The 5,253-nt window shown below is 40.4% G+C and overlaps 1 non-coding gene across 1 annotated transcript; it reads left to right on the forward strand.

The window, feature by feature from the left end:
* The first annotated feature begins 4,596 nt into the window (after window positions 1–4,596).
* LOC121210702 (small nucleolar RNA R71) lies at window positions 4,597–4,703 on the forward strand. Its single transcript, XR_005905816.1, has one exon. It is a non-coding gene; the product is annotated as a small nucleolar RNA R71 (small nucleolar RNA).
* Window positions 4,704–5,253: the final 550 nt, after the last annotated feature.

Raw genomic sequence — 5,253 nt, forward strand, 5'->3', positions numbered from 1 at the left:
AAATGCCTATGTTTTAATTCAAGATATATCAATAAACATTATAGACTAATTGGAATTCATTCTAATAATGATATGAGAATAAAACAAAATTCAGGGATTTTTCTAATATAAAAGACCCCTCCACACTTAAGATGTACATTGCCCTCAATAGACAAAGGTAGATATATTGAAAAAGATAGATTTATAATCATAAGATAGGGAGAGAAGTGAAACTTCCTGAATGATGAATGAATTCCTTGAACTGGAGTTTTGGAGAGTAATCGGCATGGGAGTGAAGGAGGATACTCCGGTGGTGTTAGAGGTTCATTAGTCCATAAGTCCTATGCCAAAAGAATATTATATCTGGTGGTAGCTATGGTCGTGGTCGAGCAGGACATGGCAGTCGTGGAGAACCTTTCCCGATGGAGTTTGTAGTTCCTATGTGATTATGAGCTGATGAGCTCTTTATAATTGTGATAGAATCAAGAACTTTTTAGGAAATATAAGGAAGCATACTTACTCGTAATGGAATAACCGAAGTTGATAGTTGTAAAATAAAAATTATAAAATCTAATAGAAATAATATTAAAGAAAAATAAAAAGTATTCTTAAAATAGAATAATAATAAAAACATAAAATAATAAATAAAAGTTTTTAAACATCTTCATCGCTAGGTGGTTCTCGAGGTGGGGGTGGCGATGAGATGTGGAAGTGTTGACAAATCTGCTGTAGAGTAGCATCAATGTTATCGAAGTGCTGAAAACACTGTTGCTCGAATCGAGTAAGGCGCTTAGAGATGTTAGCTTATGAAGCTGCCACATGAACTGGACGAGAGGGTGGTGGTGGCTGAGACGGTGGGTCCTCATTACATGGAGGGACATCATCAGTAATGTCCTTGGGATCCTCCTCCTTGGTGAATTTGGATAGGCGATACTGAGGAGGGTGGGTTCCTCAGCGTTTCTCGATCATCCTCATATTAAGCATGCTCGAGATGCCCTGTGGGGACATCTGGCCCATGAGAGTGAGAGATGATGATTGGGCTACTGTGTTGAGGAGCCCGAAGTACCGAGCCAACCGTGTCACATAAGGCCCAATGGAAATGACCCCCTTCCTATGTCGCTCCGTCTGATGTTGAATGGCGAGGGCAATGAAATAGGCAAGGTCGAAGACGTGCCCGTGCGACATACATTATAGAAAGTAGGCGTCGTGAGTGCTGATGACGCCAGTGCTCTCTCGCCTTCTGTTAACATGTGAGCTAAAATGGCGCATAGGTACCTCACAGATGGAGGGAGAGCCGATGCCTTGGAGCAGCTAGAATTGTAGGAGGTAGAGCCAGGGGCGAGGGCATTCTAGCACCGTGAAGGAGAATGATGGATGTGGCAATTGAGAGTGTGGAGCTCATTCTCCTCCATGAACTCTTTTGTGTAAAGGCCCAGTGCAGTACCCAACTCTGGGACGCTCAACTGGTGGACTAGACTGCCAAGTGAAATTGGACCGTTCCCAGATCATCAAAATGGGTCATCACGGTATGAAGATGAAATGTTGAGGAAAATTCCATTATGAGCTCGAGATACGTCGGCTCAACAATCTCGAAGAAAAGTACCCAAGGATCGGTGGTGAGGAGGGGTCGAATTGCATCAGCAAGTTAGACTTGTTCTAGCACGGTCCAGTCTATACAGCAGCCCAGTTCCAAGGGTCGGGCCCGTAGAAATTGAAATAGTTCCTCCTGATTGCCTGGTGGAAATTGGAGGAAGGGGTGGCAAATTTCTGCGGTAGGTACCGAGGATGACGCCCCTTTTCATTTTTTCGAAGCGGGTACATCAGTCTTCTTGCCACGTGAGGTAGACATAATGTACCTATAATGGAAATTGAAGTGGAATGTGAATACTTTCCATGGGGCTTACATATTAACCTATACTATCACAACCAAAATAAATGTGCCAAATAACCCTATGACAATAAGTAATGGAGATATCTAAAGAATGAATTTGTGTGGGGTTAATAACATGAAACTCATAGAAACAATGAATGAATGTAGCCTAATATACTGACTAAGAAAATAAAAAATTACCAAAACAAAATTTAAAAACATAAAATTATCTACCATTCTAACTATGAATGTGCACGTAAAATAGTCAAATGGAGCATAGAAATCATGAAAGAAGCAAAATAATTGAAGAAGATTGAGATAAAAGAGTAAACAAATGCTAGAGGGAGGAGCTTAGGTGTCAAAAATGTGGTTGAAGACGGCGCACGGGCGTGGCAAGAGGCCGTGTGAATCTGCAGCGACTAGGGTTAGGGATTTTGGGTGAAGGAGATGATGAATAGTGAAGGGTATTTATATATTTTAGAATGCACGGCCAGAGGACACGCCTGTGTTCCCCAATTTTTGCCTGTGTGATTTGCGAACTTTGAATTTGGGGGCGTCTAACATTTGGCCCACGCCCGTGTTCCTTGGGCGTGTGGGTACACATGGCCGTGTCGGACGATCGTGTCTGTCTTCGTTCACTTTAGAAAGCCTGCGTCCGTGATTCAGTGAGTATGTTAGATGTTAAAAACTAAAATTTAAAGAAATTAATACTGTTAGTGCTCGGGTTGCCTCCCGAGAAGCACTTATTTATAGTCTAAGCTCGACTTACCTCTCTGATATGTGTTCATGGTGGCTCGAGGAGTTTACACTCCTTATCCCTGCTTTCAATTTTATCAACGTAAGGTTTAAGACGAATATTGTTTACCTTAAAAGTGTCAAATTTGGGATGACTTACCTCGACTGTACCAAATGGGAAAATGCTAAGAACTGTAAGAGGAATTTCTTCATTCGGTTTAGCATTGTAAATGTGAGGATCTGCGGCATCTAATGAAGCTTTATCTCTAACCTTAAGTTGATTTGGTGAGGCATTGAGCTCGATCTGGCGTAGTTTTGGTTCATCGTGTTTTCTTGGTTTAAATGTTAGCCATTCATCTAACTCCTCGATTTGTAACATTCGTTCTTCATGTATAGATCCCTTGTTGTGGATTGAACATGGCTCATGTGTGTCCTTCAAACTTATTTCCTGCAAAATAGGTTGCACTATATGATCAGTCTTAGTAGAAAAATTTGTACAATCACCTTCAATTCTCGATGTGTTATTCGGGTTGGGAGCTTGAAGGGTGATTGTTTCGTCTCCTACACGAAGTGTGAGTTCACTTGTGCCAATGTCAATAATTGTTCTAGCAGTTGATAAAAAGGGCCTTCCCAAAATTAAAGGAACATTACTGTCCTCTTTTATGTCTAAAACAACAAAATCAACTGGGAATATAAATTTGTCAATTTTAACGAGTACGTCTTCGGTGATACCCCTAGGAAATCTGACAGTTTTATCTGCTAATTGAATGCTCATCCTGGTTTGTTTGGGTTTCCCTAGACCTAGGTGCTTAAACAATTTGTAAGGCATAACATTGATACTAGCCCCTAGATCAGCCAACGCATTATTAACATCTAAACTACCAATTAAACAAGGAATCGTAAAACTCTCTGGATCTTTTCGTTTGTTGGGTAGTTTATTCTGAAGAATGGTTGAGCAAATCGCGTTCAGCTCCACATGCGACCTTTCATCTAACTTTCTTTTATTTGTTAGAAGCTCCTTTAAAAATTAAACTGCGTTCGGCATCTGCGAAAGTGCTTCAATAAACGGTAGGTTAATATGTAGTTTCTTTAAAAGTTTAAGGAATTTACCAAATTGTTCATTTGAGCGGTCTTTCCTTGTCGCATTGGGGTATGGCACACGAGGTTTATATTTTGTACTTATCGATTTTTGTTCGTTTTGGCCTACCTCATTCTTACCTTCGCTCACCGGTTCTGGCCTTGGTTTTGCCACTAACCCTTCCTCATCTCGAATGGAAATTACGTTGAGTTGCTCCCTTGGGTTAGATTCAGTGTTGCTTGGCAGGCTACCTTGTGGTCGTTCGGAAATCAACTTGGCAAGCTGTCCAATCTGAGTTTCGAGCCCCTGGATTGATGCTTGTTGATTTTTAAGTGCCGTCTCGGTATTCTAAAAACAAGTCTCTGACACCGAGATGAATTTGGTTAACATCTCCTCAAGGTTCAGCTTTTTCCCCTGCTGGTATGGTGGTTGCTGAAAGCTTGGAGGGGTGGTGGTTTCTGATTTCCTTGGCTTCCCCATGAAAAATTTGGGTGATTCTTCCAACCTGTATTGTAAGTATTGCTATAAGATTGTTTTGAAATCGAGGATTATTACCCATGTAATTTAACTGCTCGTTCTCTATGTTATGGCCATAAGGTGGGTATTCTAAATTGTTTGATCCACCTCTATTTGCTTCGCACTGTATTACTGGGTGAACCTGTGAAGAACTAAGAAAACCATAATTTTCTTATTCAAGAGTTCTACCTGATTAGAGAGCATGGTGGCTGAATCGACGTTATAAACACCGGCTATTTTCGTTGGCTTTGTCCTCATGACTTGCTACTGATAGTTATTCAGTGACATCTCTTCTATAAACTTATAAGCATATTCAGGTGTTTTATTATTGATGGTTCCGCCAGCAGCTGCGTCAACCATTTGTCGAGTCAAAAGATTTAGACCATTATGAAAAGTTTGAACCTGTAGCAAGAGTGGTAACCCATGGTGAGGGTATCTTCGCAAAAGGTCCTTATATCTCTCCTATGCATCGTAGAGTGTTTCTAAATCCATCTGTACAAAAGAAGAGATATCATTACGTAATTTAGTCATTTTAGCCAGCGGAAAATATTTTAGTAAAAACTTTTCAGTCATTTGTTCCCAAGTAGTGATTGACCCCCGTGGTAACGAATTCAACCACTGTTTAGCTTTGTTTCTCAAAGAAAAATGGAATAATCGAATGCGAATGGTGTCATCAGAAATGCCGTTAATTTTAAATGCATCATAGTTTTAAAAAGTTTGCTAAGTACGCATTGGGATCTTTGTCCCGCAAACCATAAAACTGAACAAATTGTTGTATCATTTGAATTGTGTTAGGTTTCAGTTCAAAAGTATTTGCAGCTACAGTAGGTCTAACTATGCTCGATTCGGTTCCTGTTAAAGAAGGTTTAGCATAATCATACATAGTGCGCGGAGCAGGATTCTGATTTACTGGATTAATAGCAATCGTAGGAGGTATCAGGCTTTATTAATTTTCAGCCATCTCCTTGGTTGTGGTTTGAATATCGTCCTCTTGCTCATTCTCTGTGTATCTTAAGCGTCACCTTATTTCTCTTTGGTTTCTGCGAACTGTGTGATCGATCTCACTGTTAAAAAG

Source organism: Gossypium hirsutum, chromosome A11 (genome assembly GCF_007990345.1).
Source record: "Gossypium hirsutum isolate 1008001.06 chromosome A11, Gossypium_hirsutum_v2.1, whole genome shotgun sequence".
Taxonomy (NCBI): domain Eukaryota; kingdom Viridiplantae; phylum Streptophyta; class Magnoliopsida; order Malvales; family Malvaceae; genus Gossypium; species Gossypium hirsutum.